Source organism: Theropithecus gelada, chromosome 4 (assembly GCF_003255815.1).
Source record: "Theropithecus gelada isolate Dixy chromosome 4, Tgel_1.0, whole genome shotgun sequence".
Classification (NCBI taxonomy): Eukaryota; Metazoa; Chordata; class Mammalia; order Primates; family Cercopithecidae; genus Theropithecus; species Theropithecus gelada.
The window spans coordinates 3,904,127-3,913,524 of NC_037671.1; positions in this window are offsets into that span (position 1 = coordinate 3,904,127).

Here is a 9,398-nt window from a genome sequence, read left to right on the forward strand (position 1 = left end):
AGAAAGCTGATACAAGGATGCCTCACCATTGTGTTTCAATTATTGAGGAATTACATGCTCTTGACAAAAACTAACAGATCCTTTCGTACCAAAATAATGATCCTCAAATGTTGGTATACACCAAAATTACCTATACATCTGCTAAATAGTAACCATAATAACAGCATCTAGCTTTTGCTGAGCACTTAATCTGTTGCAAAGTACTGCTTAAAGTTCATTATTTTAATTTCTCTGCAATATAAGACCTAAGCTGTGGTGATGAACTGGTACATACTTAATAATTGGCTCTAAAAACCCCAAGTCCTTTCTTCCTAGCATTTGCCAATTTCTGTGGTGTAAATACTCCTGCTGTAGAATATCTGAAGCTAAGAATGGAACATTGCTGAACTAGAGTAGGAAAGAGACGTCCACAACTGGCTCTCTCATCCCCACTTTACTGACGAAGAAAAAGCACTAAGAAGTTCCAGACCTTCTGAGTCAGAATTCTCCAGTGTAAAACCTGGACATGAGCATTTTGACTCCACCAATTCTGCTGGTGGTTCTGATGTTCCCCCAAGTAAATAACTCTGGTGGGGTCCACCACATTAGCTCAAGGACAAAGAGAACCAGGGCTCAACGTGTGTGTTTGTGTTCTTGGCTAATTGACGTATCCTGTGGAGAGGGTTTGGACCCTATAAACCAAAAATAGAAGTCTAAGCAACGGAATGGTCCCCAAGCAACTGAATGGACACCCTCTTGGCCAAAGGGACCCCAAAGAAACCTGAAAAACTAGTTTGGGCCATAATGAGAGGTGGGGGAGTCAGACATCCCTTATTGTACATACCCTCCTCCCTTTGGAGTTTAGACAAAACTGATCAGCATTATAATTCAAACAGAGACCTTAAGACACACAGAACAGAGTCTCTGTAGCAATAAGACACCAAATTCCAACCTGACCCTGGTAGAGCATCACATGACAGATAACAGGCACTGAGGAAAATAAAAGCGTTTTACCCCAAAATCAATTTCTTTGGCATTTAGCTCTGCAAACTTGACTCGTGTGAGGGAAATTTACATTCTGTAGATAATCTCCTTCTCTTACTAAGTCTTTTCTAGAGAGTCTGACATCTTTTAGCGTTAGATCAGACGTTCATAATCTATTCTCTCTTAAGCCTGCTACCTGAAGGCTTCATCTACATGACACGAATCTTGCCTTATATGATGTGGCTGTGTCCTCACCCAAATCTCATCTTGAATTCTACTTCCCATAAATCCCCACATGTCATGGGAGGGATCCAGTGGGAGACAATTGAATCATGGGGGCGGTTACCCCCATGCTGCTATTCTTGTGATAGTAAGTGAGTTCTCATGAGATCTGATGGTTCTATAAGGGGCTTTTCCTCCCTTTGCTTGGCAATTCTCCTTCCTGCCATCATGTGAAAAAGGACATGTTTGGTTCCCCTTTCACTATGACTGTAAGCTTCCTGAGGCCTGCCCAGCCATGTGGAACTGAGTCAATTAAACCTCTTTCATTTATAAATTACCTAGTCTCGAGCAGTTCTTTATAAAAGTGTGAGAATGGACTAATACAGTAAATTGGTACCAGGTACTGGGGCACTGCTATAAAGATACTCCAAAATGTGGAAGCATCTTTGGAAATGGGTAACAGGCAGAGGTTGGAACAGTCTGAAGGGCTCAGAAGAACACAGAAAGATGTGGGAAAGTTTGTAACTTCCTAAAGACTAGTTGAATGGCTTTGACCAAAATGCTAATAGTGATATGGACAATGAAATCCAGGCTGAGGTGGTCTCAGATGGAGATGAGAAACTTCTTGGGAACTGGAGAAAAGGTTTGGCAAAGAGACTGGTGGCATTTTGCCCCTTGCCTAGGGATCCATGGAACTTTGAACTTGACAGAGATGATTTAGGTTATCTGGCAAAATAAATTTCTAAGCAGCAAAGCATGGAACAGAGCATAAAAGTTTGGAAAATTTGCAGCCTGATGATGTGATAGAAAAGAAAAATCCATTTTCTGGGAAGAAATTCAAACCAGCTGCAGAAATTTGCATAAGTAATGAGGAGCCAAATGTGAATCACCAAGACAATGGGGGAAATGTCTCCAGGGCATGTCAGAGACCTTCACAGCAGCCCCTCCCATCACAGGCCTGGAGGCGTAGGAGGGAAAAATGGTTTTGTGGGCCAGGACCAGGGCCCCCCTGCTCTATGTAGTCTCAGGATATGGCATCCTGAATCCTAGCTGCTTTAGCTCCAGTCGTGGCTAAAAGGGGCCAAGGTACAGCTCAAGCTGTTGGTTCAGAGTGTTCAAGCCCCAATCCTTGGCAGATTACACATGGTCTTGGGCCTGTGGGTGCACAGAAGTCAAGAATTGAGGTTTAGGAACCTCCACCTAGATTTCAGGGGATGTACGGAAACACCTGGATGTCCAGGCAGAAGTTTGCTGCAGTCGCAGAGCCCTCATGGAGAACCTCTTCTAGGGCAGTATGGAAGGGTTTAGAGCCCTGCCCCCCACAGAGTCCCTACTGGAGCACTGCCTAGTGTAGTGGTGAGAAGAGAGCCACTGTCCTCCAGACCCAGAATGGTAGATCCACCAACAGCTTGCACCATGCATCTGGAAAAACTGCAGACACTCAATCCCAGCCTGTGAAATCTGCCGGGAAGGGGACTATACCCTGCAAAGCCACAGGAGCAGAGCTGCCCAAGGCCATGAGAGCCCACTTCCTGCATCAGTGTGACCTGGATGTGAGACATGGCATCAAAGGAGATCATTTTGGAACTCTAAGGTTTAATGACTTCCCTATTGGATTTTGGATTTTCATGGGGCCTGTAGCCCCTTTGTTTTGGCCAATTTCTCCTATTTGGAATGGGAGCATTTATCCAATGCCTGTAACCCCCATTATATCTATTAAGTAACTAACTTGTTTTTAATTTTACAGGCTAATAGGCAGAAAGAACTTGCTTTGTCTTAGATGAGACTTTGGACTTGAACTTTTGGGTTAATGCTGGAATGAGTTAAGACTGTGGGAGACTGTTGGGAAGGCATGATTATGTTTTGAAATGTGAGGACATGAGATTTGGGAGGAACCAGGGGCAGCCCCTGGTTGGAATGATATGGTATGGCTGTGTCCACACCCAAATCTCATCTTGAATTGTAGTTCCTATAATCCCCAAGTGTCAAGGGAGGAACTCAGTGGGAAGAATTGAGTTATGGGGGTGTTACTTCTATGCTGCTGTTCTCATGATAGTAAGTGAGTTCTCACAAGATCTAATGGTTTTATAAGGGGCTTTTCCCTCTTTTGCCTGACACTTCTCTTTCCTGCCATCACGTGAAGAAGGATGTATTTGCTTCCCATTCTGCCATGATTGGAAGTTTCCTGACATCTCCCTAGCCATGCAAAACTGTGAGTCAATCAAACCTCTTTCCTTTATAAATTAGCCAGTCTTCAGAATGTCCTTATAGCAGCGTGAGAACAGACTAACACTCTTAAGCTCCAGCTTAACTCTTTTAACAAACTGTCAATCAGGAAATCTTTGAATTTGCCTATCACCTGGAAGCCTCTGCTTCAAGATGTCCTGCCTCTCTGAACTGAACCAACGTACACCTTACACATATTGATTTATGTCTTTGCCTGTAACTACTATCTCCCTAAAGTGTATGAAACCAAGCTGTTACCCAGCCACCTTGGGTGCATGTTCTCAGGACCTCCTGAGGCTGTGTCACAGGCCACAGTCCTTAACCTTGGCAAAATAAACCTTTAAATTGACTGAGACCTGTCTCAGATACTTTTTGGTTAACAACCCCAAGAGGAAATTTTAGACCCTCTCATACTAGTGCCAAAGGAATCAAAACTCCACATGGGTGACATAGCAAAAATAATATTTTGAAGTCTATCCATTCCTACTCCTCAGCTACCAGTGGTTTTGGTGAGAAAACAGAAAGGGAACTAAGCACCCTTGTGGGGCCCTCTACCAGTTCTCTCAATCACTTTCAAACTTCTTGGACTCAGGACTTTTCTTACACTCTTACAAATCCTTAAGGGCCCCACAAAGAGCTAGTGTGTGTGTGTGTGTGTGTGTATGCACGCGTGCGTGTGTCTGAGTGTGTATATATACAAAATAAAAAAATTCATCACAATTGCCAAAACAAAAATTTAACAAGGCAAGTGGCATTGTTTTACATTTTTATAAATCTCTTTCATATCTGGCTTAGTATGGGATTTTCATATCAGCTTTGCATCTAGCATTTTGCATAGTTCACATTGTTTTGGTTCAAGTATATGAAAAAAAATCTCACCTCACATAGATGTAAATATACAGTTGTAAAAGGGGAAGTATTTTCAAGGCCTTTCCAGATAATTGTGGATATTCTTCTTTGATACTGTTTTAAAACTTAACAAGTGGTAGTTTCTTAAAGATTAGTTGCAAGGTGGAATCTGAAAGCAACCAAGGAAATTTTCATATTCTGTTACCTTAAAATCCATTGGTCTCTCTTGTATAATTTTGTAGTACAGGTCATCTAAAAAATATGGGTCTCCTGCACTATATAGATCTTCCAAATGATGAAAAATGCCATTGTACAATACTGTAAAAATGACTTTCATTAACAATATTACTGATCTCATCAGAAAAATATTTATGTACTGGGAAGCTATAAAGCTAACAGTGATGGATAAAAGCTTTCCAAAATTCTAGTCTTTTCTTCAAAACTCAAAGTTTATCATTGGCAATAAAGATCGTTCTCCTTCTGAAACTAACAGACTCATTTCCTTCATTTTCAACAAAATATCTGTCACGTCCTCAAGTTCAAGTAATCAAAGCTTTTTTGTGTGTTCTTTTTTAAAACTTTTATTCTAGGTTCAAGGGTACATGTGCAGGTTTGTTATACAGGTAAATTTCATGAAGCAGGGATTTGGTGTGCAGATTATTTTGTCACCAAAATAATAATATAAGCATAAGGTAATAAGTATAGTACCCACAGTTTTCTGATCTTCACCCTCCTCCCAGCCTCTACCCTTAAATACTCCCCAGAGTCTGTTATTCCCTTCTTGGCATCCATATGTACTCAATGTTTAGCTCCCATTTGTAAGTGAAAACATATTTGATTTTCTGTTACTGTGTTAGTTTGCTTGGGATAATGACCTCCAGCTCCATTCACATTGCTGCAAAGAACATAATCTTGTTCTTTTTCATGACTGCATAGTATTCCATGGTGTATATGCACCACATTTTCTTTATCCAGTCTACCCATTATTAAAAAGTCAAAAAATAACAGATGCTGGTGAGGTTTTGGAGAAAAGGGAATGCTTCTCCACTGCTAGCAGGAATGTAAATTGGTTCAGTCATTGTGGAAAGCAGTTTGCTGATTTCTCAAAGAACTCAAAGCAGAATTACCATTTGACCCAGCAATCCCATTATTGGGTATATACTCAAAGGAATATAAATCATTCTACCATAAAGACACTCTACTATAAAGACACATGCATGCATACATCCTTGTTCTTGCTTGTACAAATGTCATGCATTCAAACAGCAAGAGTCCAGCTCTCAACCGGGTCCCATGAGAACTTTTCCTGGGGGCGCCTATTGCACCCAGATGAGCAACAGACATGCGTGGCGCTACCTCTGCTTCCCTCACACAAATTGGAAGAGGACCTGTCCTCCAGGACTGAGAGGAAATGCCATCGATTATTTTTTTCTCCTTCATCCGGGACATTCCTAATGAAACTCATTTCTATTTGCTCATTTGTTGCCCAAGGAGGTGTATGGAGAGCTACAAAGACCACACAGGCTGTCGCTGCTGCCACTTTGGTTCCTGCCAAGATGCCCACAGTTTTGCACACAGTGCGCTGGCACCATTGGTGTGATGGCTGGAGTCTACAGACCACATTTTGAGAACCACAGCCTCATAGGCAAAGCCCAGAGTGGTTTTAGTGAGAAAACAGAAACAGGAATGAATGCTCAGCCCCGCAGCAGAACTTGTGCTGCAGTGGAGGTCGGGAGGCCTCAGTGATGTCCGGCAGTTAAACCTGGATAGATGACTTAACTCATGTAGGACGCAAGAAAACTGGAACAAATCAATCTTGCAGGTCATGAACCCTTGCCTCCAAACTACCATGGTGAAAATCCAGTGATTTGAGAAACGTGAAGCTCAAGTACACTAACCAGCAGGCCTTATATTTCTGCCCTGCTTGGGTATTTTAGACTCCAAGACCCTCTTAAAAACTGAGAAAGTTTAGACTAAGGACTGTAGTCTACCTCTTACTGTACATTTTGCAACACAGATGCTGTTTACAGTACAGACTGGCCCCTAACTCAGTCAATAAGGGACCAGTCTAATGCTTCATAGCCTCTTTTCTCCCATCTATCAAGTGAGAAAAATAACAATACCCATGTCCTAGGAATACCATAGTGATTAAATGGGATAATGCATGACGAATGCTTAGCACAATACCTGCCACTTAGGGAGTGCCCTCTCATTGTTAGCTACTACTGGGCATGTATTAAAGCAACTTTTACCAACTTCCTACATTTTTTTCTAATGTCATGCAGAAGAGGATTTCACATTTTTCCACCTCCCCACACTAACAAACAGAAGGAAAATTCCACCTGGAAAAATATGTGCTGATGCCAAGAAATAGAGCTGCATAATAGTGTTTAATGATGCCCAGTATAAACTACCAGACCGTGGGTTATGTAAACTCTGCTAACTTATTAGCAGGAGTGGCAGATAAAGGATCGAGGATGATTGGTTCTCGTCTGGGACAAGGAAAAAGCCAAGATTTTCAAGTCCAACCATGTCAAACTATGATGATTAAATGGGCGAACCTGATAATAACCTCCAAAGCAGTAGGCAGTAAGCAGGAAGGAGAAGGGCTGGCGTGAGTGGAGACGAAAGTGCTCGCAGCCTTCTCACTGTGGGAACATGCGGTTCATCCCTCATGAACCTTTTCCCACACAGATAATCGCCCTCTTCTCTAAGCATGTTCTAATCCATGTATATTTGGATGGACTCTTGACAGACACCTGGATCTCCAGAAATGGTGTTCATAATAAATGAATAGAAGCAGGTTTGTGTCTACGACATGAGAAAGAACAGAGGGTGGGAATCTATTAATTTACAATAAAATATGTGGGAGAGAACCTATCAGTTAGGAAAGCTCTTGGCTGCAAGTGACAAAAAACTCAACTACAGTGGCTTAAAAAGAGGCTTATTTTGGCCGGGCGCAGTGGCTCACGCCTGTAATCCCAGCACTTTGGGAGGCCAAGGCGGGCGGATCACAAGATCAGGAGGTTGAGACCATCCTGGCTAACACGGTGAAACCCCGTCTCTACTAAAAATTACAAAAAACTAGTCAGGCAAGGTGGCAGGCGCCTGTAGTCCCAGCTACTCCGGAGGCTGAGGCAGGAGAATGGCATAAACCCAGGAAGCGGAGCTTGCAGTGAGCTGAGATCTGGCCACTGCACTCCAGCCTGGGCGACAGAGCGAGACTCCGTCTCAAAAAAAAAAAGGAAAGGCGTATTTTTCAACAATGTAAGTAAGAAGTTTTGATCTAAGCAATTGCTAGTGTTGGTTCAGAAGCTCAGTAATGCCAGGTGGCTGCAGCTCTGATCAATATGTTCACATTCAAGGCAGAAAGAAGAAAAGACACACCAGCCATACCTGTCCCTCTGTTGGGAGAGAGGCACCATTCTCAGAGATCCAGTAGATTTTTGCTTATGTGGAATTGGCTTGAACCATGACATATCTGTCGCTGTGTCTCATGTGTCATCCCTACTCACAAGGGAGGCTAGAAAAGTAAGTATCTGGGCTTATCTTCTTCCAGAATGACAGGAGTCGTGTTAGCAATAGTGTGGGAATGAGTACAACGCAGACAAAAACCAGCCCCTGCCACAGACTCCAGGAAAACGTCCATTTTCGTTTTCGTCATTGAACACACATTCCTCATCCACCGAACTTACAGCGACCTGAGCAGTATATAGTCACAAGGTCACTTCGAGCATTTACTACCATTAAGTCCCTCTCATTCTCCAGACAACAGGATTATCATTTCCTTCCCCTTGAGGGCTCCTGTTGCCACAGGTCCTTGCTTATCAGCAAGGAAGAGACAAGAACAAAGAAAAAGTGAAACTGGCATCTCTCACTTTGCCTACTAGCTAGAAATGCTGAGACTTTTGGGGTGGAGGAAATTGAAACAAATGAATAGTTTAAAATGAGGCTGGAGCTGCATCCATTCAACTGCGTTTATTTTCCTTGTTTGGCTGAGAAAGAACAACCTGAAGAAAACTGAGTCCTTGAACTCACCGTAAGATGAAGAAAAACCTGTTATGAAATCACACTGAGGCTCATTATACTGTTTATTTTGCTTAGCCACCCTCCTATTTTGAGAACTCTAACTGTGTTCAGGTAAGCTTAATACATTTTGCTTATGTAAGACCAAAGTTTTGTAAATTAAATTTTTGGCAAAACAGGTGGAAGAATATTGCACTTTTTAGAGTTCACTCTTACTAAATTTTTCAACAGTGCCTGGGGCAAAAAAGACAAATCCTTTCAGCTTTCTCAGAAGTCTTATTAAGGTTTACATGCAGATAAGCACATCGTGCACTCCTAAGCACTTAATAAAACCTAAGCTAATTTTCCAAAATAAAGGATGAAGAGCAATCTGTTCAGAGAGCATTAGAGAACACGGTGCAGTATCTCGGGATTAGGAAAGGGTCAAAACTTAGTTCTTTTTGCTTGGGGACTAGTTCATGAAGAAGGAAGGAGAAGCTCAAGAAAACACAAGGAAAAACCCTACAAGGGAATAATCTGACCCACAGGGATAGGGAGGAAAGATGAATGTGGTCTGAAGAAAGAAGCAGAAGGGACAGATGAAAAGGCGAGGGGGATGAAATCCCTCCTAAACTCACCAAGCTGAACAAAAGGAAGGGCGAGTGAGAGGATGGACGAGGTGGGAAATGCTGATAGAAGCATAAAATATCAGAGCATTTTCTCCAGCCATGATCTTACTTATATGTGGAATCTAAAAATTCTGAACTCGTGGAAGCAGACGGTAGGATGGTTACCAGGGGCTGGGGGATCAAGTCTAGGGGATGTTGTCAAAGGGACACACTTGCAGTTACACAGGGTGAATAAATTCCGGGGATCCATTATACAGCCAGGCAACTAGAGTTAATAATACTGTATCGTATACTTGAAAATTGCTGAGAGTAGATCTTTTATTACAAATTTATTTGTTTTTCACAAATAATAAATGTGTATATTTATGGGGTATAACAGTGTGATGTTTGATCTACGTATACATTGTAGAAAGATTAAAACAAGATAATTAATCCATCACCTCACTGGCTTACCACTTTTTTATGAAATGTTAAAAATCCCCACCAGCAAAAAAATTGGTAAAT